At 39.8% G+C, this 26,206-nt stretch overlaps 1 long non-coding RNA gene across 1 annotated transcript in view; it reads right to left on the bottom strand.

Annotated features, from left to right (window-relative positions):
• Positions 1–5,189: 5,189 nt before the first annotated feature.
• LOC147127938 (uncharacterized) overlaps positions 5,190–26,206 on the bottom strand; it is a 34,198-nt gene continuing 13,181 nt past the window's right edge. The window contains exon 3 of the long non-coding RNA XR_015084007.1: positions 5,190–6,103. This is a non-coding gene — a long non-coding RNA (uncharacterized LOC147127938). The remainder of the gene's footprint in view (positions 6,104–26,206) is intronic.

Here is a 26,206-nt window from a genome sequence, read left to right as displayed (position 1 = left end):
CCACGTATCTGGAAATAACTACTGGCAAGCTTGAGGTTTGCTGCAATAATTTCTTTACTTGTTCTCCTTCCAAGTGCCTGTGAAACAGGTTTGTGACAAATAATTCACATTTATCACTGCACCCGCAACTTCACTCTCCTTTCAATGAATTCCATCTTATTTTCTCAGACTTAAGAGCATGGAAGTGATGGGCCATTTGCATAAATTACAAAAATAGAAATTTGATGAGACATGCATTATGCATTTTTTCACAATGTAAAACATTCCCCAGGTGTCTTAATAATATGTCTGTGGCATGCTTTCAAAATACGGCAAGGATAAAGGCGATATTACTTGCCGTGGTGAAAATCGGCTTGTTTTAGGGCCGTATCTGAATCATACCTTACTATACTGTCCCACATATTATCATTATTGTTGTTACTTTTACCATACATCAAATTTGGATAGTGTACTACAATTATAATGTATAAGGTCTGTGATGTATCACCCACGTCCTTTTTGTGATGAACGCAATCGTCACTATCCAGCACCCTGGAGCCGACGCATGCAATTATCTGATTGTCAAAGTTGCAACAGCTGTATGAATGTGCAGCTCGTCTCGGTGAGCTGCGCCTGAAAATGATAGGTGAATAAATGCCGAGTCTTCTGTTACCGCCTCAACTGTCAATATGCTCCCGTGCTCTTCACTCCTTACGAGCCACATGAGTTCTCATTACCATACAGTACTGGCTTTGGTTTCAATGTCCTGCAATGGGGGACCTTTCGTTTGATTCCAAGCATTTTATGAAGCTTATTCACAATTCCCAAAGGCCCTGCTACAAATCCTCGGCATCACAGGTCGACCTTTCATTCCCGGAAACCTTGGACCTGGCCCAGAACGTTGAGCCTTTGTATTCATTATTTGGATCCAACAGTGAGTATTCCTTTTCCCTTACAAGCGAGGTGGCTTGACTTGCCTGTTTTGGCACTTGTGTACACTTCAGTTAAGAGCATTTTCTGCCCCTATTTTCTTGTCTTTTTGACTTTAGATCATTAAAATTTGAACATTTATCACATGACTATTCCTGAATTTATGTTACTACATATTTGGAGCAGCTGTCTGAAGCATTCTGCTTTTGAGTCCTGCGCGTTTCCATTTAACAAGCTGTGTGGATTTCGGTCTAGAATGGAACAGAGCAGTGACTTTTGACATGCAAAAGAATACAAGCTAACCATTAAGACAGCAACAACATGAAAAACAAAGTGTTTGGGGAAAAAAAAATCCATAAATGCAAATAAGGATGTTTGCGAAATATACTCGGGTGTTCCAAATTAAATCAAATACAGAAAGATAAATGATTAATGTGCGGCCAAGTGGGTTTTGTTGTAGGCTGTCCTGTTTTTGATAATCTTTCATTCTCACACCCACACTATCACCATCCATGTGAAAAGTGTCATGTAGGTTTATCGCAACTCGTGCCCATAGGACAAACCTCTTTGACGCAAAAATATTATTTAACAATGGTTAAATCTGTTTCTCTTTTACAATGAATTTTTGGAACTGCTGATAATAATTATTGTTTGAATCAGGGGCGGAGCCGGAACGTGACAAATGGGTGGGCCTGGAAAAATCAGGGTGGGCCTGACTATTTCTCTCACTGAGCACAATCCTCATGTCCCAACACATCGTATATCCAAATAAAATTACAAACTGAAGTTCTGATCTTCCTTAGACAACCACAATTATGCTATTCTTAATATTGAATAAAATTTTAAAAAACACAACAAAATACAAATCATTTTATAAGAATTTACTCAAATTTAAAAAGTATATATTTTTTTCATGAATCTCACTGGGCGGGCAGTCTGTCAATCTGGGTGTGCCTGAAAATTGGACCGAGTTGTTTGTTTGAATCATCGTCATAACACAGATCACGTGCAAATGCTTTAGAACGTTTTTGCGCGGTGTTGTACCAAAAACAGACACGTGGATGATTAGAAGATTGGTAAATACATCACAGGCTATCGTAGTATTCCCCAGACACAATGCAAATCAGCCTATGGATGACATCAGAGAAATCTGTTTGGATGCAGCAAGATGCTGTTCACACATTTTAGACATGCCGTTTTTGTTGTCCGCATTTGTTTCCTTTTGACACCTTCGAGTCAAATACTTAATTTTAAACATGAATGAATAAAACCGTATATTTCTGTATGTGCACGTTTCCACGCAAAAATAAACGACACGAGTGTCTGACCAGGATGAGTATAGTATCATTATTGTTTGAAAATGTTTTTATTTTGCTTGCAATGAGTAGCCAATCCGTGGTATTGCTGCCAGCGCTGGATGGGCTTCATCAATTCAATTAAAATCCCTGGCTCCATTTCGACGATCTCTGTCCTGATTGCAGCCAGCTGTCAACGTTGCTATGTGACAACATGTGGTGCTTTGTGAGTGTGGAAACAACAGTTGGAACAATTGATAGTTGTCCTTATGTGTTTTCAGAGAATATGAACTTTCATTCATTTATACTTTACATGTTTTGTTTTTTTTCGCTATGAAATTAAATACATTCAGAATGACAAATCAACAAACACCTGTTTATCCTTGAGCTAAAAGTAGCTCCAAAATTCGATGACAAATCATGCTGATTCATGCAAAAGCTTTTATTTGATGAAATTCTCCTCTACACATTACTAGATAACATAAGCCAATTCTCCTCACAAATGCTAATGTGTCTGTGGAGGTTGCATGTTTGTTAGTTTTTTGTGCTTATGAATCATTTATACCAGTGGACCAAACTTGGCCGGGTTGCACTGTAAATGTGCGCATCTCTTGGCTGGTTCTGCATTTAAGAAAACATTCTGCAATCCAAGCATCTACTGTATAAATAAACATCTGTGACTGAAAATCACGATTTTTTTTGGACTGGCTTTGAAGTGGAGTTCGTTTTTAATCAAGGTTGATATCAACATTCATGCCTGCGCGTTACCGATGAAGATGCCAGACATGGTTCGCCAATTGCAGTGCACTTGCACTCGTACACTGTATTTTTCATCCGTCATCTGAACTGTCTCCAAAGATGTGCATTGGGATTTGTTTTCTTTCATAACAGAAATTCAAATTCTGTTTCTGTTGTGTTTTATAAAACTGGCTCCGTCATAAAACCATTACCTCCGCCAAGCATTAGAGCGGTAGTCATTGTTTTCACCAGTGTATTGTTTTGTTTGTTGTTGTTAGTTGGCAGGATTACGCGAAACGCTACAACACCGATTTCCATGACACTTTGTGCCGCATGTGCAGAGCAAACGCCATTTGGAAAGCGTTTTCCCTCATCGCCATTTCTTCTCGACGGATCCGAGCTCTTCCACATTTACTATATTTATTTGGCAGGAAAGCCTGTCATGGAATTAGTTTGTAATGCATACTGAAGCAATGGGTGCTGGAAATCGGCTGAACAGGTGTTGCTGAAATGAAGTCAGACAGATTCGATTTATATTTAGCATCATTCCGCCATGGCTGTGTTGAATTAGACAGCCGATTATCACCCCGCCTGCAGGAAACCGGCAACATTACAACCGTTTTCATTATAAAACATAACAGTTCTAATCAAGGCTCTTGTGAGATGATTCATCACGAATTAATGATTAAATTTGACACCACTCGATGTGTATCACACTACATGCATGTACAAAGATTAATAACTGGTATGAAGGAAACTGGTGTGGTGCAACATATGGTTGAAAAATACCTCTTTGGAAATGCGCGCTAATGTTTCCACAGATGTCGACCGATAGACTCACTTGTTATTTTGGCAGCTTGTGGTCGGCTTCCATCAGTACCATTGATGAGGTAATTCTAGAAATATGTGCTCGGGCTCTACCCTCATCTGTGGTGTTAGCATGTTTTTCCCGTGTGAGTTTTCACGGGTACTCCAGTGCGTCCCACATTTCAAAGACATTGTAGGTTAATTGAAGACTCTAAATTGTCTTTAGGTGTGAAGGTGAGTCTGAATGCTTGTTATTCTATATGTCCCCTACTCTCACCCAAATTCAGATGGAGTAGGGCTCCTGCACTCCAGACTTTTGTCCTGTCTGGAGGAAATCAAACCTAGATGGCACTAAACTTGTTCAACTTCAATGACAGAAAACAAGTTATGGTGTTTGGTCCCAGTAGGCCAGGCACATCCCCACCCTGTTGACTCGGGGCCCCCTTGATGTCTTATGTAAAGCCAGCAGTCTGGAATTTGGGTTTGAAATTAGACCTGCAAATTGGTGCAGTTGTTAAATCCATGCTTTTATTTTTAATCAAAAGTAAAGCACCGCCTTTAACAACAGCGCAACAGTAATCCATGCCTTCATTACATCGCGGCTGGATTAATGTAATTTTTTATTTTGGAGTCAGCCAGTCCTCCCTCAAGCATCTGCAATTGGTCCAAAATGCTGCTCACCTAACTAGATCTTATAGGAACCATTTCTTTTGTATCATCCAGCCAGATTAGAGCCTGCCCATGTGTTCGACCAGCTGGTCTTTGATGCTCATTCCCAGGTGGATCACCGTCAGTGTCGTTGCTACAATCTGTTTTGCTGTTCGATAGAATCGTAAAATTCTGCCTTCACTTTTTTTCCCTGCATTTGACTCCACTTGTCTCCATTATTTTCACCTCCTGCAATGTAATTCAAGTCTTCTCCTTTTGCTCTGCTGGACACCATCACTTGTCACATAGTGAAGCATTCCTACGAGATAGCAGTCAAAAACTGGTTGTTTCAGCCACAAAATTGACCACAGACAAATTCTACAGACAGAATGTATAGTTATAAAAAAATAGACATGTATTGGGGGATTCGATCCTTCATTCAGCCAATGGTTTAATGTATTCTGGATTATTCCCTAGATGAAGTTAGCAAAAATTGGTGAAACTAAAATAAAGTTTACATTGTGCCTTGCTTTAAAGTAGCAAATGAAGCTATCAAGAAAAAAGAAACAATGATCTTGATGAACCCAACAAAAAAAAAAACTCAAACCAAAAAGCAGATTTAATTGCCTGCCTTCATACATCAAATCCCCCAGATTCAAATCAGGGCGCTTCTTTAGCCAGCTGGTGTCATGTTTCATCACATATTGGACATGTTAGAGACAAACTGCTGTGGGCAGAAACTCTTCCTCGTCTGTACTGCTTGGAGAATAACCACCAACATTAGCAACTCTATTCATCTCCACTCATTGCTCGTGATTTATTAGGCTTCTGTGCAAGGTTAAGTAGTTGCAGCTGACAGCACGTCTTCCATATTAATTACATAAACAGAATCACATGAGCGGAAGGGATGGCCGTGACTATTCACTGAATTTGCACGGATCAATCAATATTGATCAGTGACGCCTTGATGTATGGCGACATGTCCCACCTGAAACCTTGGCCAGCTTGAGTAATGGCCGCATCCAGAAACAGTGCCGTCACAAACAATTTCCCTCCGAAATAAACGGGAATGAATTGAGACACACAAACACACTCACGCAGGCACGAGCACGCGCTAAATGACGTTCCCGCTTCCTCCCAGGATTCCTCTCATAGAAAAGCCACACAAAGGCGTGGCGTTGTGGATTTTTTTTTTTGCTCTGTTGTTACGGTAATGAATATGGAATGGAAATCCACATGCTTCTTTCAATAACATTGCTGCCAAAACAGCTTTTCAACCATTATAAGAAGCTACACCGCAGGCAATACACAAGCTAATGAATAGTGTACGGAACCAAACGGAAACATTACTTTACATTACAATAACCTTGTCATAAGTGAATAAACATGAGGGGGAGCAGAAATGAAATGTTTACTCATAAATTCCTGCTTCACTCCGATTTTCCCTCTGACATGTCAATTTAACTGGGTGGCTTTTATTCAAATCAAATGAGAAGGGAGGAGAAAGTGAGAGTAAACAACCACACACACACATTGGTCTATTTTCATACGCACTCACATGACCACACACACGTTTAAGGACAAGTGGTGGGAAGTAACTACTGGCTGAGGCAAGGCTGCTCTCCCACGATGCTCCGGGCTGTTTCAGGAGGCTATTTCAGGTCTTCCGTCTTCTTCCCGTGTCTCTTCTCACCATCTGAATGCAGCTGTGGGAGGGCACGGGATTATTTATAACGCAGCATCCTACCAAATTCTCTTTTTATGTTCTCTCTACTTGTACCTCAGTTTACAGTTTAGCACTTTAAATGAAGCAAAACTGCCTGTCAGATTTCAAAATGAAGTTGCAAAATTAACCTTAACGGGGTCCAGCTTGTTCTACGGTAAATTTACACAGTGTCAGACGTGTCGTATGGAACCCGAAGGGAAGAATTATTTATATCTTCCTCGAAGGAAAAAAAAATAAAAAATCTGCATTGAAAATAAGCCATGAAATGTATACAAAATAAATGTCGTTGCAGGATTGAGTAGTTTGAACCGGTAACTCAAAAGACGGATTGTTGGTTTGTAAACACTTTAGTGCACGCGCTGATGTTATCAGTTATTGGCTGACGGCAGGCATGCAAATCTCAATCTTAATCTGTGACCCACTTTACTTGACCCTCATATAGTTATTTTATTAAAGCATGTTGTGATATCTTATTAAAAAAAAAATGTTTGAGTTGTATCAGTAGAAATGTTTGTGCTACTTTAGTTAATGAAATACTTCGCATAGCAACATCTGTCCTGCATGTCCTCAATGCATCCCTACGGGAAGTATGTTGGTTGAAATGAAAAATCACAAAAGACATATATACTTTATGTTGAAGGTTCATGATGCGAATTTACCGATATTTCAACAAGTAAAAGGTTTAACTTTCCATGTAGATGTATCTTCTTATGCAATGTATCTGTTTTGATGTTGTAGCGATCCCCTGTGGATATAACCATCATAAAAAAATTCTCAAATGAAAACAATATTTCAAACATTAAAACAGTGTATTTAGAATCAAATTACATTGGGGGGAAAAAAAGCTTGTACAACTGAGCCATCTGTGACATTTAAATGAATATTTTGCAAAATGAATATTCAAAAAAATAAACACACCCCCAACCACCATTAAAATTTTGATTGCATCAGGAAAGCATCTGGACTGGAGAATACACAGTTCCAATGGCCTCTTTTTAATAATACCAGTCCATGTGTGTGAAAATAAAAGAGTAATAGTGTCGCATTTACATATCAATTGGATCTTCATCAAGAGGAGGATCTATTTAGTTTTCGATTGCTTGAAGGCCAAAAAAATATCCTACAAATAAATGGTGCCATAAGTAGTTTAGATCTGTAATTAGCATATACAATGTGGCTTATTGGGTGCTCATGCTTTAAGGGAAACCAGTATGTATCAACACAGCACACTCAGAATGTGGAGGGGGAGTGGGGGGTTGAATAACGCCGACATCTATTTCGGAGTCCCAATGACAAAGTCACACTGTCTGATAAACAGCTGAAAATGAAATATCACACCTATGTGTTGTACTTACTGTAAAGTAATTACACCAGGTAGCTGGAATTTATTTATGTGATGATACGTTGCAAAGAGCTGACCAAGAATGTAAAAAGTGCAATACTTTTTGCCTTGCTTCACAGATGTTGTGTATGCAGATGGTGTTTGATTAGTTTCTCTTCACACCTTACATTAAAATGCAAAGGTCTGATATAAGATTTACTTTTATCATAGGGAATGCAATGTTTGCAATATGTACGTTAAAAAAATGCAAGTATAGTAGCCTAACTGCTGACTGTGACTGTTTGGAACATCACTGTATGTACACAAAAGTTGTCAATTCATAAGGGTTGGAATAAGTCGCTTGGTGGACAGTCCATCACTTTGTTCTAAGATAAATGTGTTAAAGATTGCATAGTGCACACAAAATTGAATCTGGTTCTTTCTTCATGAAAATAGTTTATAGTTAATAAACCTTTATGAAACATAAAGAGTGAAACTAATCTAATTAAAAAACAGGATTATCGAAGAGGGTTAGGCTTCAGATCTATTTCTTTTTAGGAAAAATATTGCAGAAAATAGAAACCATGATAAACAGCCACCCGGAATAGACAGCGGTCCAGCTGTGACGGTCCACTGTATAGATTACAATCCTGTTCCTCGAGGGTCGCTTTCCTGCCTGTTTTCCGTCGCTCCCTGGTGCAACGCAGCTGATTCAAATGATAATCGGCTAAGTCTGCAGAAGCTTGATAACCATCCTGATCATTTGAATCCGGCGTGTTGCAAGAAGGAGAGATGGAAAACTGACAGAACAGCGGCCCTCGAGGAACAGGATTGAAGACCCCTGCATTACGGCATGTAGCGATCAAATTTCACGGACAATCCTTTTACGTGTAATTGTTACTGTGTACTCTGCTGTCAAACTACAGTGACATTACTCAGAATGATCTGATTGATCCTTACGAAGACACGGGTTTCTTGTCAGTACAGTGCCACAATCGGTTCTGTGTTATATTCCCTCATTGATTTGTAAGTCCTCAGTCACAGCTCCTCATGGGCAATAACATCTCCCAAAACACAGACGTGCGGTGGCAGCACCTGGCAGCTGATTGCGAGGCCGCAGCTGCTTTATGGAACATTGGCATTTCTTCACAGTCCCCTCAGGGGCAGAGTGACAAGCTGACCAGAACAGGACATATTGATCAGTAGCTAAGAGTAGAACAGAGCCACTCAGACTTTCCAACCTGCAAGGGGAGGACAGAACTGGCAGTTCTCCCCAGCGAGTGTTGAAGGACTCCGGTGGGGTCTTTTGTCTCCACACTGACAGAGCCCCTCTGTGCCTCATTACGGTCAGCCTTGCCTGTCCGCCAAATGGACGTTTTTAGCTCGTGTTTTTCAACCGACACTTCTGTCTTTTTGACACCTCTTCATCTAAAAGTACAGATGATGGTTTGAGGGAGAGTTTTGGAGCGAGCACTTTTGCATTCACACTAACACCCTTCAGTCTGTTTTGATCAAACAACTTTCTTTTTCCCTCGGTGAGCGCTGTTTGGTCAGGTGTGAACACTAATCGGACTGTGACTAAATCTGCCGGTCCAAACAGAGTCTGAGATAGTTGTGCTGAAAAGGCGGTCGGACCTCAATCTAATCCAAGGAATCAAAGTTAACCCGAAACAACGTCATGGTGACGTAAACTAGCTTACTGAAAATCGTCAGTTTAGTGTGTAGGCTGTCAGTGTGTCATCGCTAGTCTATACACAAAGTTGTTTTCCTGTTTACATCAGTGATCCATCCTTGGCTGACCAGCAACAGTCAATCAGAGAAACGCCACGATTGGTAGCTGGCAAGATTTGTTGTTTTTTTCTACCCTTAACTGGTCTGCCAGTATTCAATTCCTCAAAAATGTAACAACGAGAGACAATCAGCACATTTGAAAGATAATATCAGACATATCATCGTTTGAGTGTGATTAGTTACAACAGTGAATGGCGGAAACTCATTTGAATTAAGTGGGCTCGGTGAGGTGGGGTGTCCTCAAGAGCACCGTGCTTCAGTAATTGTTACCCTCGGAGTGTTGCCAAGAGGTTGGATGATGTGCCAGTTTAGCTGTGTGGGGTTTGTCTCTCACTTGTACGCCACCTCATACTGCCTACACTGGCACCAGCTACGACCATCTGTGAATCCACCCCCAATCATTCCGGCATAGGAAAAACGATAAGGTAACAAGTGTGAAGAGAAGAGACACCTAACGTGATGTTTTTGCATTCCAGAAATACATTAAAAAGCTGAACAACTAAAAGAAAAAAAATGTGATCTGTCACTTGATCATGACTAAAGTTTATCAATAGCATGTGTTAAGAATTAATGAAGCATTGATGAAAGCTCATTAGGGAAGATGTTCTGGCTTCCTGCTGCCTCATTTAGCTACATACACTTCATTCACAAGTACACAGCCGTTCCAATATACAAAGCCTTCTTAGGAAGTACGTTCTCGAATACGAGTAAAATCGTACTTGGCGAGTTCACTTGACCGTACTCTGTGTTCTTGATTTTGAGAAGTGGCCTCTGTACCTTTTGGAAGTTTCCAGCCTGGCCTTACTATTCTTTTTGTTAATGAGAGTTTGCATATCATCGCTGTCATGAGAAAAAGCACTTATCTCCTTTTTTTTTTTTTGCTTTTTCGTATTTTTACATGAATGGTGTTTCCCCGTTACAGACATCGCATTAACGTAAACATTAAAAAAGTTTCCAAAATTGGAGATAAGAGTTTTTCACAGGACAGAGATGATATTCTAGTGTAGCATTGTGTCAGTGACCGTTGTTTCTGATTGAAAACATCCAGGATGGTTTGAGCTGTATTTCAATATAAATAGGTACCATAAATACAGTAAATATGAATGTTGATTCATCTATTCATGTTGTTACATAAACAGACGAATAAAGGTACATGTGTTTGGATGATTTTGCCCTTGCTTGAAAGCCTGACATATATTGTATTCCTTTGTCTTTTTTTTTTTCAAATAAAGCTCTACATATGGCTACCTCTAACCAACCTAAATACGGGCTCATTAGCAGATTTGGGCATTATACTAAAATTTCCCAGTCTGTTTATCGCCTTCCACCTGCAGCCAGGATACAGTACCTTTCCGCAGTCTCTCTATCTGCTTTTTGGTTGTATAGTAATAGTAATCGCTTATAGAACGGTCCGCCTCTCATTTTAAACATACTACCATTAGCGTTTCCGTCGACCAAGTTATATATATATATATATATATATATATATATATATATATATATATATATACAACATTTTTTTTACTTGAATTCAAAATACAGTGTAGCCCTGATTACTGTGGCAGATACGTTCAAGACCGACTCACATTATTAACAACCTTTAACACCAAATTAACCGCCATACAACACTGTAGTAAAAATGATGAAAGTAATTTATAACAGTTAATCAACCCTTTACATTTCTGCGACAAAGGCTGTCTGAATGGGTATAAGGAGCGCAGAGTAGGGAAGTTGTTGGTTGAATAACAACAGATGTTTCCAGCAATTTATCAGTTTCATCTTTTTAATGTTTCCTTCAATAACAATTTATTGGCTTTTTTTTTTACACGACACGGGCTAGACTGTGGCTCATTTTCCCTTTCATTTTTCTTAACGTCACATTTTTTAAAGGGAAGACCCAATGCTTGTTTTCTTATTTTGAAAAAGAGAGCTCAGCTGCCATACAGCCTCTTCTGCGAGGCTCTCTGTGACTTTTTGTATTGTCTACATTTGTTTATCTGTTTTATGTTTCTATTTGTTTGTTTACAGTAAAGCATCTTTGAGTGTCCAGAAATGCGCTAGATATCTTCTTCGTCTTTTTCTTCATCTTCTGTATCTGTGATAGTAGTCGTATAAAAAATGTCTTTTTTCTTCGGTTGTTGGATCACCATTGTGCTGCTGTTGGAATTTACTTGTTAGTCTCGCCGCTGGATTGGTGACTGGAAGGATAGGAACTTTTTTTTCGAAAAACAAAATCCCTCACACAACTCGAATTCAAGCACTGGAGAATGCGAGGCTGTGGAATGAATTGAAAATTACACCATTCAGAGGCAAATAATTTCCTGAAAATATTTGTGCATTGCTGGACGAAGAACTTCATTCAGGGCGTAAATATATACAGTGACCCAGGCATTGAGATAGACATTCCGTTTATTCTTCTGAACATAACACGAGCTTGTTGAAAGCTTTAAAAGTAACGGCTTGATTTTCAGGTTTCCACTTACATATTTGCACAAACACAAAGGCACACAATTTAACGAAGGTTTGCGTGTACAAAAACGTGACTGCTCATCCAAACAGCAGTGGAAGCTGATCTACTATCTGGGCGTACCCAAGATTGTGTCTGCCAAATGGGCGGACAAGAAGCAGTCGTGTAGTATCACCTAATTAAACTCCTTTCACTGCTATATTTTTATCCTTCTGGACCATTGAATTTCAGCGCACTGTGACAATTGGTGCTGGCCTCTCCCCGGGCAGTTTTTGGGGTGTGCTGTCCTAAGTTTTAAACAATCTGTTAAAAGAAACATGTAATTTAGCATGGGTGAATATAGGATCAGTAGTATCTTGTTTCAATTGTAAATTTGGAATATATTCTTAGGACCGGAAACCAATATCTTATTTTTACTGTCCCGTGACGTCTGTCCGTCTATATACATATACACATATGTGCATGTGTCGGTTTAGAAGGGAAAAATAGTACCTTATTAAAATATGCAATAGGCCAATCTGTTTCCTTTGAGCCTACCAGCTTCACGTGACTTCATCACAACATTCGTAAATGCTTGACGACACTTAAATTTGGTTCCCATTGTCAATTCAGAGAAGCCGCATATCTGTCAATTCTAGTCAGTCTCAAAACGTGACCTTACTAGACACAGCTGGTTGACCAGGCGCAGACTTGAGCTACAGTAGACAGACTGCACCCAAAGCACTCGAGGGAAAGTCAAAGGTAGCCTTCATATTCCCCGATGTGCACACACGCACAAACACATTTCATGTTCTTCCTTCAACCCCGTGTCCCCATCTCACACATTACACCCAAAAAAAAAAATCCTTTTAGAGAAGCCACACCTGCTTATCAAAGCCGTGGTTTGAAAGCTTCTGATCAGTGGTGCAGATGGATGGCCACAGAGAACGGGCGAGCTCGACTATGTGGAGCAGAGGGGTGCAAGGAGAGATGGGACAGTGATGAGCGTCTCTCTGATGTACAGGCTGCCCCCTCGAAGGAACACCCAGCTCCTTAGAATCCACACATGATGACAGAGCAAGCTTTTCTTCTCCTGTAAAGGCTCCATTTGTCATTTCGACATACTTTTTCGGAGGGCGCTGCTCCTAATTGTGCACATGTACGCGGTAAATGATTATGTAATGTCTACACCATAAGTCAAAGGCATACCACCTCAATCTATTGCGACAAAAATTTCCAAAACCCAGTGTGCAGCTAATTTGAAAATAGTGTCCATTCAATGGTAATGTGACAAAAATTTCACAATGAATAAAGCAAAAATGAATACATACTCAATGACGAGTGAACAATGCAGAGATCCAAAACAAGAGCTTTTAGAAGCATTGTTAGAAGCATTGCACAACTACACAACATTTTACTGAGAATCGGAATCTCTTTATTGTCCCAAAGGAAAATTAATATTGAGCACATGTTAGAGAGTAATTTGTGACTAATGACAATTTAAAGAGTAGTCAACCCAAACATTTTTTTTTAAAGAATATGTTCTATGCAGGCCCACTATTTGAAAAACAAGGCATTCTGATAAATATTGCGTTTGTGGAATATAAATTAAGCAGCAAAATCTAGCCATCTCAGGGGGCAGCCATTTTGTCACTTCTGTCGACTGAAAATAGCTAACGACCACTCAGCTTCAGAAAACAGGTGAGCTGTGATTGGTCGTTACTTGAGCCCTGACCAACTGTGATGTCATTTTCAGTCGACAGCAAGTGACAAAATGGCCGCCCCCATTAAATCATAATGCAAAAACGCAATATTAATCAGAATGCCTTGTTTCCACTAGCGGGCCTGCATAGAACATGTTGAAAAAAAATATTTGGGTTGACTTCCACTTTAAGCAATGCGTTCCAAGACACAATGACAAACATCATCAAATGTGCTAATTGCCTTGCATTGCATTTGGTCAAGTGCGGATGTTTGTCTCTGTGTGCCCTGCGATTGGCTGGCAACCAATTCAGGGTTTCCCCCGCCTACTGCCCGAAGACGGCTGGGATGGGCTCCGGCACGCCCGCGACCCTTCTGAGGATAAGCGGTGTAGATAATGGATGGATGGATGCATTTGGTCACCTTTAGCAACTTCTATGCAAGCATAATAATTGAAAGTTTGTGATTTTACCGATGTGGGAGTCAGCCACAACACCTCAGCAGCGTTGCTTGCCACTATTATGAATGGCAAATGATTTTGTCGTGTTTGTGTGAGACACAGAGCCGACCTATACATCGAGTACTGAATTATTTGCTTTCTTCCACTTTAAAGACAGACCATAAAAAGTTTACTGAGCCCTCAGATGTGCTTTCATCAGCATATCATTTGGTGCCTCCATCATGCAAATGAAATCGCAGCTCTATCAACCAAACCTCAATGAAATTGTGAGCGTGTCCTTACAAATTTTCACACACGCATTCATTCGATCAACAACAGTTTCATTCGGTTAAGTGAGATCCTTTCACTCCATCAGCGTGTCACATTGCCGCATTTAAAGCCTTATTGTCACCGTATTCATTTTCAGCTTTCAAACTTCAGATAGCTTGAAAGCGTCAACTAAACATGTCTTTCCGTAAATCTCCAGTGCATTAGTGATTATTTAAAAAAAAATACGAATAAAAATACAGCCATGGAAAATCTCATCCAATCCAGAACGATGACGCAAGGAAGAGTGTGAGATGGTGAGTCAGATACCCCAACAACATGAATAATAAAACATAGCATCAAGCACTCTATAGTAAGCCCTGATGCCACAAAAGGAATATCTTGACTGTTGGGATATAACGCGCAATTCATTATTTTCATTCTGCACATCGTATCTGAGAGTCTTGCACTAGGAAATAGTGGAAAAATCCAATGTAAAAATGTTAAAGCATGCAACCTAATGTGACCCCCCCCCCCGTACACTAAAACTGTACAACGACAAGAATAAAGTTTACTGCGAGAAAACAATTCTGACTTTTACGGGACTTGCGTATGTTTTATGAAAAACAACCCGGGTTCACAAAATTGAAGATAAACAGTATTGCAAGTCAAAAAATATTTTATTCACCATAATAAAGCCTGCGGTAAGATGAAGACTGTAAAATCAGTTGTCAGTCGGCACTTTTCAAGCATCAAAAACAATGAAACAGTCAGTCTTGTTGCCAACAACTCGAATCAACTTTATTTATAAAGCACACGATGAGAAACTATCACAGGCACAGCCTTAATAACTGAACATGAAACATACAAAATTAACAATAACAACATCTGTATGAGCACTTTGATGTGATTGTGTCTGTTCCTGAGAAAGAACTAAACGTTCTTTTGTTTACTTTGCTCAGTCAATCAACCACCTCCACACACCGCTGATCTGCGTCTGAGTACCATTTCCATGATTTTGGAGGCGCCGATCACAATGTGGTACGGTTTCCCGGATCTTATACTTCATCTCCTGCCCGTCCCGTATTCATCCCACAATAGCTAACGTATGTTAGCCGAAAACTTCTGGATGTGACTGTGTTGTATTTTAACGCCTGTGGTGTTGCTCACCGCCGGCCTAGCAAATTGAGGTCCTATTTAGCGTATTTCTTTAGCCACTCGCCGCGGTGACATAATGTTGTCACGTACTGCTTACATTATGATAGTGTGGCTATAAAGGAAGACCCTTGAGCATTCTTTATTAGAGGTTTGTTGCTGCCAATGTGGGGGGGAGATGAGGACAATGTCTGCAAAGTTTTGTGTTGCATTTATTTTACATTGGAGTGTAGGGAATAAACGTTATTACTATTCCTTCCAGGAAATAGAGGACATTACATGCATTGTGCATTTTCAAACTGCCTGATAACAAGATATACTTATATATACGGAATATTTTCAATAAAGTGTTAGCATCTCTGGGATTTCATCCGCTTTTGTAAAAATGCTGCCGTCAACAAGCAGGTAGGGTAATGTACATCCAGCCTGATTTGCTAAAATCCAGAATAAATTAAATTGTATGTTCACTCGACTGCACACAATATTGATGAGCGTTATCTCCGAAGATTGGGATCTTTTACTAAGATTCCAAAGAGCAGGCACTAAATTGCATTTTTACGCACTCAAACAAGAGTGTGACTGCCATATTCAAAGGAGGATTTAGCGTTTTGCATAGCTCGGATGGTTTTCACGACCAAATTTGGGAGGATAAATTCATCGCTCTGATAATTTGGGGCAAACTAGCAAAAGCCATGTTGTGCTCACCGAAAAAAAACTGATCTGGGAGAGACCATCAGCAATTTTCACATTGCACTGAAATCAAATGACCAAGACGTGAGAAAGCTTTGTCAGGAGTGATACTTCCGAAAAGTGAGGTTTTAGGTTACGTACTTTTGAACAATGCAGGAAAGCATCCATCACATAAGCGCACTATGTCAGTGGCAAGTAATCTACATTCAGCACCTATTAGAAACGATTGAAGAAAGTATTCGAAAACCCCCTTCAAATGCTTCTGAAATGTCAAAAGAAAGCTCCCAACAGCATTGGCGCTCTCTTCCCTTCTCCCTCCCCAGAGGCTCCGGAATCAACCTGGCCTGCCTTCCGGCACATCTATGGCAACCCAGGGATGAAACAATAATAACTCGCATATTGGAGTTGCGTGTCACAAATTAAACAGTATGGATTTAGCTTGCAGGTTGTGATCAGATATTGGCATCATCATAAAGCCCATTCTCTGTGCATTTCATTGACTGGCTCAACTCCGAAAATGGCCCCAAAATCCAATTACATTACCATGGCGGAGCATAAGGTTAAAGATTTAATCGCGTTTGATCAAATTATCCCTCCATTGACTGTCCTGTCTTGCATAAAAGACGGGACAGGCTGCATGCCAATTTCTATTACCACGGGTATTGTTAAAGTTTGCCCCATCTTTTGCAAACATGTCCACTATTTGAGGAAATCCATTTTATCATATTGCCAGTAATGGGACTAAAAGCAACGGCGGACTCGTCAAGGTTGTTTGGCTGCCATCTTCTTGCAATTTTAGCTACATCAAAGTCTGTAAAGAGAGGACAATTTTGTCCTTATTTGGATGGAATGAATACATCACAAAATTGGCTCCAGATGTAAGACATAGAGGCTGCGAATGTAAACACTAAATAATTCTGTGCCACACATGGAAGTCTAATTGGACGTCAAAGGCTGGTCTATTGAATGACTTTGTCTTTTTATTTTTGAATCCATATGGGGGCGGCAGATGTCAAACTCATTTTGCATACGCTTTCAAGATAAAGGCTGTATTAATAGAAATGTAATTACACTTGAGCCACAAGACAGATCTTGCCATATAGGGCCGCAGTAAAGAATTAAACATTTTTCTTTCAAAATGTTTGGTTAAATTTACCAATCTGTGATCGTGTATGAACTACGGGACAACATTATAGAAAATAATGAATGATAAATTTGTCAGAAGTGTACAAAGAAGCTAGCAAAAAAAAAAAAATTGTTTCTGGGCGATGCGGTGCGCTTGATCTACTGAGATTGTGATCTTTAATTAAGATCCTCAATAGCGGCAGCTAAATTGTTAGCACTATAACAGATTGCACATGCTTTTGACAACAGGTGTTAGATTTCGAATGTGGCACTTAAGCTAGACTGTTTTATCGCTGTGATCTTTTCACTCGCCGAGGCCTTGCTTTTCCCATTCGAATCCTTTGCACAGCCAGTGAAGACCGTGGAGTCACAAACTGGAAAATACCAACCGCACAGATGAAAGAAAAAAAAAAACCACTTGCTGTACTTCCGGTTATTTATTATCAAAGGCTGAGAAATATTTAATTTGAAATACGATCAGAGTTTGGATTAAAATTATGATCAGATGCAGTTTTTTCATGGAGCCTAAAAATATTGATCCATTTAAACGTTAAAATGCTACATTTACCAATGATGATCTTTTCATCGTGTAAGTGCTGAAATGTGGAGGAGCACATTCATCTGCCAAGTCTCATAACCACTAATATTATAGTGCCCTAAATATACAGTATGCTTATGAATACATTGGCTCATGCATGATATTTTTTTAAGCTTGATGCTTTGGAATTCTTGGATCTTCAAGCCACACCACTAACATTTGGAAACCTGATTTTTATCACCAGCAGCTTGAGACATCATCAATTTTGTTATTCTTTGCACTCCATATGCACTTTATATGGGCACCATACTGTGAGGTCCTTTTAATTTGCACATTTAGCTGAATCGGGGTAAGATTAATGATAAATATATGACACAGAACTCAGTTTTCGGTAGTACTCATCCTCCCCACTACAAAGTTATACAACAGCTGCTAGGTTGGCTGGTAGCTAATGAAGTTCTGTGGAGCCTGATGAGTGGATTTGGCTTCGGTTCAAGGCCATAAGGTCACTGACCCATTCTGGTTCAATGCCAGATACAATCCCACCAAAAGCCGCTTGTGCTTTTGTAAAGCTGCCGTGACCTTGATTATCCTTTAGGAGACAAAAATATATATTTGACAACCTCCTTCTTGCTCATAGAGTGTGCTCTAAGAATCTACGTTTTGTTTACTAGCAGCTTGTTCCCACTACATCAAATGGTCCCTTACATGTTCCACAATAAATAACTGAATCAAATCGTTGTCGCCGATTGATTTCTTCACATAAGACATCGCGTTCATCTCACCTCCGCCTCGGTTTACTTTGTTCTACTAAAGCGCACCTTCATGCTTGCCTTGCAAATTGCGGTTTTTAGTTAACACAGCACCTAATTGCCAGCACATGCTTGAGTGGTCACGGTGCCCATCAGAAGCAAAATGAGCCGCAACAGCGCGGCATATATTATTGTGGAATCAGCTGCCGCGATGCCAGGCTTCCACTCTAAGCCCTCGCCTGATTGCAAACCGGAGCCGAGTCCATCTCTGGGGTATCGGTACCAGATGGCAGTGCCAGTAACAGCACTAGCAGAAAATGGAAGTATGGGATGAGAAATGGAGAGCGAAAGGGAGAGTCAAAGATTGGATGGAAAAGCGTTCGGCGTGATTATTAGATTCCTAAACTCAGTTGGCAATGGGTGGATTTGCATAGCCTTGGGTTGGCGGTGGCCCACTTTCCTCTCCTTGTCTGTCTCCGAGATTGCCTGTGCATTCTATTATTTGTCAAGGCGGGCTGTGGGAAAAAGAAAATAAGAGAGCTGGCACATAGTCAGTTTACATTCAACCATCTTCCTCCCTCATGCTGTTAAAAATAAAAAAACAGAAGTGTTTAGGAGTTAAAGAAAAGGAGAGATCAGAGCGGGACAATTTTCTGCAAGCAGTTGAGGCCTTTTTTTTTTTTTTTTTTTTTTAGAATGAGACTAACTCAGATGGTTGAAATGACTTCGACATATTAGCCTCTCTTCCCATTTTGGTCTCAATTACAAAATCGGCACAGAGCTTGAAGCATATGGTGGAGGCTGAGGGAAAATAAATAATTCAGTTCGGAAAGATCAGTCTATAACTCTGACTCACAAGTGTTTACTTTGGAATACAACTATAGATATGAATACTGGTCAGTTAAATTACACAACACTGGTAGTTAGTTTTCCCGTGTGTTGTGCAGGTATGGGCAACCTGCAGCTTGCGGGCCACAGGGTGGTTTTGTGAGGATGGCGGATTGGGACATGTGCCCGGCCGGCCATTCTTGCACATCGTCACAGCAGTTGTGCCCCTCGGATTCTCGGCTCCGAGGGAACAAACAGAGGCAGCTGACAGGGCTCCAGTGATGTGTAATGAGAGTCCACCATTGTACTTTTCATAAAGTAATTTAGGGTGTATTCACACCTGTAGTGTTTGGTCCACTTTAAATGGACCAGGGTTCGTTTCCCACACTGGTCCCTTTTATGCAGGTGTGAATACGCACAATCGATGTGTTTACAGTATATAGCAGGGGCGGAGCCATGGGTGGGCCTGGGCGTTCACAGGCCCACCCCGATTAACAGACTGCCCACCCAATGAGATTCATGAAAAAATATATACTTTTACATTTTTAGGAAACTATGAAATTATTTCTGTTTTTTATTTTATTGAATATTAAGAATGGCAAAATTTGGTTGTCTAAGGAAGATCTGAACTTCATATTATTCGTTTTGTCGTTTTATTTGAATATACGATGTGTTCGGACAGGAGGATTGTGCGAAGTGAGAGAAATATTCTGGCTCACCCTGATTTTTCCAGGCCCACCCATCAGTCATGTTTTGGCTCCGCCCCTGGTATATAGTTATGACTATGAACCGCAACAAATGAAAACAAATAAGTCCGATTTTTTTCCGGACCAAACAAGTGCTTCTGTTGTCAATCTACCCTAAAAATATCTGACCAAAAAAAAGTCAAGCTTCCACTCAAGATTAAACACTGATTTGAATTACATTGAAGTTCATTGGAACCCAAACTAATGAATCGGTTTAATCGGTAATGATCGTGGGTCGTAACAGGACCAATTATGTTTCCTTATGTCAAAATACCCCAAGGGTCAAGAATTACAGCACACACTTCAGCCGGTAGGAAATACTATAGTAGGAAATCGTTTGCAGCTACTTTACTTTATATTTATTTTTGTTGTATATCAAGGGTAACTCCAACAATTGTCCCAATACTTCTTTTGTTCTTGTATGTACAATGCCAATACCCCACTGTGGCCCTAAATGTGCTGACCCGACTGACCGTCAAAGCAGCCGTTCACCATTACAACGATAAATAAACATCAATGTGTGCTTGATACCAGGTCATTTAATCCATTTGACAAAACTAAAATTCAATACAAAATTGCCTAACAATGCCTTTCCACAGCCCGTTATTATAAACCCCACATGAACAGGTTTTGGAGCTTGCTGAGAATTTCAAAACAAATGAAAAGATGATTGCTTTTTAGGTTCATAAAAGAACTCATTCCTCTATAAAATTGCCGGTGGCAGTACAAATTGAAGAGGGGGGGAAGAATGACTTTTTTTTTTCCTTTCAAAAAGTTCAGTTGACAAGTTGGAGAAGGTGCCTTTAGGAAGGTGATGAAATGCAGCACATGAATGACAATAGTGAGAGAAAAAAAAGTGTTGGATTCTCTTTTTTTTCCCACTTTAATCACTCCTTGTGTATTCAGAGGCAAAACATCAAGCTGTCACTTAAGAATAAATCTCACTGGAAAATGTTTTTACCGTTCTAGCTTTGTATCTTGAAGTTGAATACAACCAAACTTTATAAATCTGTCTTCCAGGCTTTCAAATGAAGAATAAGTGGGTAATGGGCTCTAACCATTTGACTGTGGAAGTGTAAAATACAAAACAAACATACAATAAATGGCGGAAAATGGCTCTTTTCAAAGGTGAAAGAGAAAATGGAACTGCAATCACACAGTCATTACACAAATTGGTCATTACTGAGGTAGCCTTTTAGCATTCAAGTGTGAACCCAAATGATTGCAAGGTCAATATAACCAAGTTTAAACAAAACATTAAAATTATGGATTTTGCCTATTAAAAAGCTTGTATTTGTTTTTATTTTATACAGCACGTCACCTCAGATGAAATGTTTTAGAATTTAAATCCTGCTACTTTTCAAATGAAGATCAATTTGCAAGATTATTTTTCTTTACCTTTTCACTCTCACATGGTCATCAATGTCAGCAGCAGGTTGGTAATACCGTGGAGCATTTAGCAAACCCGACACACCAGATGGTTTGTATCACAAAATAGATTGTTTCAAAATCTGTCTGGGGGATAGCTGACAAAAACTGTTTAAAAAAGGGCAAGCATTTGAAGGTAATAAGTCAAAATTGCGGTATGTCACATTTATTATGAGCCAGTCAAGTGGTGTAACTACATAGTGCTAGCTTGTAAACAGTGAGAGCCCTATTTACTCAGATACGAAATTGCAGGTGCTAAATTGTGTTTACTCACTCTTAACAGGTTGCGCAAGCGGTTGGCCGCAGGTGAAAAAGTGGTTGACACATTGTCACGACACGTTGTCATATATCTGTTTGCTCACTCTGCTCTAGGGTCACTGGGCGATTTATAGGGATTGGTCGTGCAATCGTTGTGCAGGCTAAATTTCAATAATGCAGCACCATTGAAATGTCATGACGTCGGTGTCGGTCTTCATGCAAACATTATGAAGTGTACGTTTGTCACTGCAGGCTTGCTGACTTATGAAGACCAATAATGTATTAAAGTTGTATGGGATTTTTTTGATCATCTTTAATTGAAGCAGCAAAATATCGTCTCTGTCCTGTGAAAAACACTTATGTCCAAAAAAATGAAAAAAAAAAAAAATCACATTAATGCGATGTCTGTAACGCGGAAACACCATTCATGTAAAAATAAGAAAATCAGACATACCCGGAAAGTGTTTTTCACAGGACAGCGACGATATCCTAATTCTGAATTGGATTGACCACGGCTGTTTCAGAATTAACTGTGAAAATGACTTGAGTTGATTGCTACTTTACGCTTTTTATCCATCCATCCATTATCCCGACCGCTTTTCCTCACAAGGGTCGCGGGCGTGCTGGAGCCTATCCCAGCTGTCTTCGGGCATTAGGCGGGGGACACCCTGAATTGGTTGCCAGCCAATCGAAGGACACACAGAGACAAACAAACATCCGCACTCACAATAACACCTAGGGGCAATTTAGAGTGTCCAATCAACCTACCATGCATGTTTTTTTGGAATGTGGGAGGAAACCGGAGTACCCGGAGAAAACCCACGCAGGCACGGGGAGAACATGCAAGCTCCTACGCTTTTTATTTATTACGAAATTTTATGCACATGTATAAGGCCTTACAATTGAATGAGGGTCATTTTGATGAAAACATCCTCTTCCGTATCATCATTAACACTACCCCATCAAATTACCGTGGTTGATTTCAATAAAGTTCTGGACTTACTTCTGAAACTGCTAATAGCGAGAAACATACAGTAGTCTTGCCCTTATATGTTTGGCAGTTTAATCTAAAACCCCTGAGGGCGGCACAAACCCATTTAAGGGCCATTAAATGATGATTGATGAGGCTTCCTCACAATAAGCGTGCTCTCTTCCACTACTTTGGAAACAATCTGTTATCCCTAAAACACCAAAAGCCAGGCCACTTTGCTGTATTAGGCACCGTAATTTTCCTGCGCCCAGGGAATGGAAGTCATTAGCTGTTTAAGTGACAGCAGAGCGCTTCCAAGGGCAAGTTGTCCTGGAATGGAAAGTCCTCATTCTAACTAGAGGTCAGAGGGCTACAAGTTTGTCACACCCCTTGGGAACCTCACATAAAACACACTCACTCTCCCTGTTAAAAATATTTCGACGGCACATATGGCAAGAATATAATGGGGGAAACAAAACAGTAAAAGGAAAAGAATGGGGTCATGTGGTTTAGTTTTAGAGTCAGTTAAACTCTCACAGAGCAGGACTGAGGATGTATCGACAGTAGCTTTCTATCCTTATATTCTCAGCCGTTATGTACGGGTTTCTTGGAAACACTGATTCCACGGTAACAGCCTGTTACAGTATACGGTGTCTCTAATGAGAACATCATTATCTGTTGAATACCACAGCCGCTAGTGACGATTACACTAATGGATCAAAATCCACTTCCGTCATTCGTCGGTCCGTCATTTTCAAAAAGTGTCCCGTCATTCGTCAATCGTCAATAAAACATGAATCCGTCAGTGACGATTACACTAATGGATCAAAATCCACTTCCGTCATTCGTCGGTCCGTCATTTTCAAAAAGTGCCCCGTCATTGGTCAATCGTCAGCAAGACGGGCATCCGTCAGTGAAGCAGTTAGTGACGGTTACTCTTGTGGATCAAAACCCACTTTCGTCATTCGTCGGTCCGTTATTTTTAAAAAGTGTCCTGTCGTTCGTTAATCGTCAGCAAGACGGGCGTCCGTCAGTCTGACGGAATGCCCACCTCTGTTGAATACGGTCTTTAAAAATATATCTTACAAAATTGGTTCAAAAAGACGGAACAAACTCACGTTTTATGCAAAGTCAGTTACATTTCATGTTAATTATACAATTGTCCGAAAGTGACTCCCTTTGATGTATTGCATTTGTTGTTGCCAAAGTACATGTTCGACTTTGTGTTGCTCTAAATATTTGGCTCACGTGAATTAATTGGAATTGCTTTATTCCTGTAATTGTGGCGCTCCTTTGACAGGTATGACTCATTCAGTGGGGTAATGAAACTTAAATCACAGTTTTCATGCCACTGAATGAGACATTAACACGTGATGGATTTTTAGACCTTTAAAATTAAGCACTGACTGTGAGGAAATGGGTTTTTTTCTTCCAGGGCAAATTGATATGATACAGTATATTTTCAGTCCCATTTTATTTACGCATTTGTTTTTCCACTAAAAGAGAATTTACAGGAGCAGAGAGAATAGATGGAACGCTAATGAATCATTGACGGAGACATGTACAGACAAGAATAGGACATCAACTGTTATTCGGGACATACTGCAGAAGTAAAATGATTGTCGGGTTTTCATTTCCCCACCGCTTGTCATCGTAAATCAAACACTTGAGACAAGGTGTTTTAGAATTACCAGGTGAAAAGCTTGTTGGAAAAGAGAACGCGCACAAGCATAGAGCAAGAAACAATGATTATTGACAAAAGCAGTAATGTCACATTAATTTTGCTGCGGGGGACTATTTGAAATGTGAACATGAAAAACACCGCTTATTTGTTCTGAATGCTAAAGTCTCAGAGAGGTTCAATTTATTTTTAAGCCACAGTGGTAAACACAAATCAAACTGTTAATTTGTTAAAGGGGAAATAACGCATTTTACCAAATTCTCAAATGTCTTAATAAAGGGCTTGGAATTCTTCAGGCAAATCCCACAAATTCCATTTTTGAACCACTGCTCACTCCATCCCTAGTAAGGCATTTATTACCATGACGACATGAGACGATGCTCGGGCATTGTGACAAAGCAAGGGTGTACAGTGTGTATATATATATATATATATGGATCCCGATGCTTGGTTTACGTTCCAATACGTATTGCGATACATTATATAATGAAAATATATATTAAAAAAAAAACTGTGGCACTTGTTTCCAACATTTTATCTGAAGTGCCATTTGACATTTATTCAAGTGTCACAATTGGAAAATGCATAAAGTGTTCCAGTAACTGTTCCGATATATATGTAAATGTATGTATGGTAAATGACTAGCGACACATTTTGTGACTTTTTACAGTATTATATGGCTTAAACTGAATAGCCGACCACTTGACTTGATTCTATCATGCCGCATTTGTGATTATTGTTTTAATTCTATTATTCACACCATCGAATTATCACGTAACTGCACACACATGGGCACCTCGCAGAAAGAGGTAGCGGCTGCTAAATGAGTCTCCGAAGGATAAAGGAGATTTTATTAGCTTACCACATAATAATAATTCATAGAACACACATTAAGAAGGACATGACAGCATCTTACATAGATGGTAAATCACGAAGATGATAATTGCTTTGCTTTATTTGAAAACTATAGAGCAAGGGTCTTCAATCCTGTTCCTCGAGGGCCGCTGTCCTACCTGTTATCCAAATAATCTGCCCCTTCGTTTTTTAAGATTGCTCTGATTCCTCACAGAATTGAGGTGATGTGTAAATGAACGATAACATGGCACCTGGTTGTCAAATATCGAAAATATGAGCAAGCACAGGATTAAATTGGTATACTTTGACATCAACATTTTGAGCAATACAGAGCAACCGAGACTGTCAATTGCCTGTTGGGTGATTCATGATTTTCTGTCACTGAGCTGAAACAATTTGTGAATTACCCCCTTATTAAGATCAATGAGTCAAGTAATGAGATGAGTCAAGGAAAGATTTTTGGCTTGTGAGTGGGCTAATCAACCTTCTAATGAACTTCAATGCAGTCTTTGCCTTTCACAGATTTTCGATCACCTCTACCTTTTTGTGAGCCCGTATCCCCATGTCTTTTCTTACTTCACACGACCCCTCAGTCATACTTGGTAATACTAGTCCCATGAAAAAAAAACATCCATACGGTAAATTCCTTCATTCACTTATTTGTGATGTGTTTCAACAACAAACTGAAAATTAAAAACCCTTTCTTTTTGTGTTTATGGATAAAGGTTGGATCAGGGTTCACCATTCCAAATTGTACTGCTGTGACGTGAACTAAACTGTACAACACGGTGGAAACGGAATTATTTTTCACTTTCCTCGCACGCATGCAGTGTTTTTTATTTCCTTCAGAATCTTGATTCCACTTTTTATTTCATTCATTCTTCCTCTTTGTCAACATCTCAGTTTCCTATTCATGTCATTACTGGAGATTTTTTTGGTCGCTTTGTTAAGAGTCACAACAATGTATATGTGAGGGAGTCAAGGTGACAAGAGAGGAAGAGAATCAGCCTATTGTGAAGAGCTGACATGATGGCCATTTCAATCACGTGATGGCCAATTATAACTTCTTTTCCACTGCGTGTTGAAAAAAAA

Source organism: Filicampus tigris, chromosome 20, assembly GCF_054856515.1.
Source record: "Filicampus tigris isolate MCC_2025a chromosome 20, RoL_Ftig_1.0, whole genome shotgun sequence".
Taxonomy (NCBI): domain Eukaryota; kingdom Metazoa; phylum Chordata; class Actinopteri; order Syngnathiformes; family Syngnathidae; genus Filicampus; species Filicampus tigris.
The sequence above is the reverse complement of the archived record's forward strand: the minus strand, read 5'-3'. Positions and strand labels throughout refer to the sequence as shown.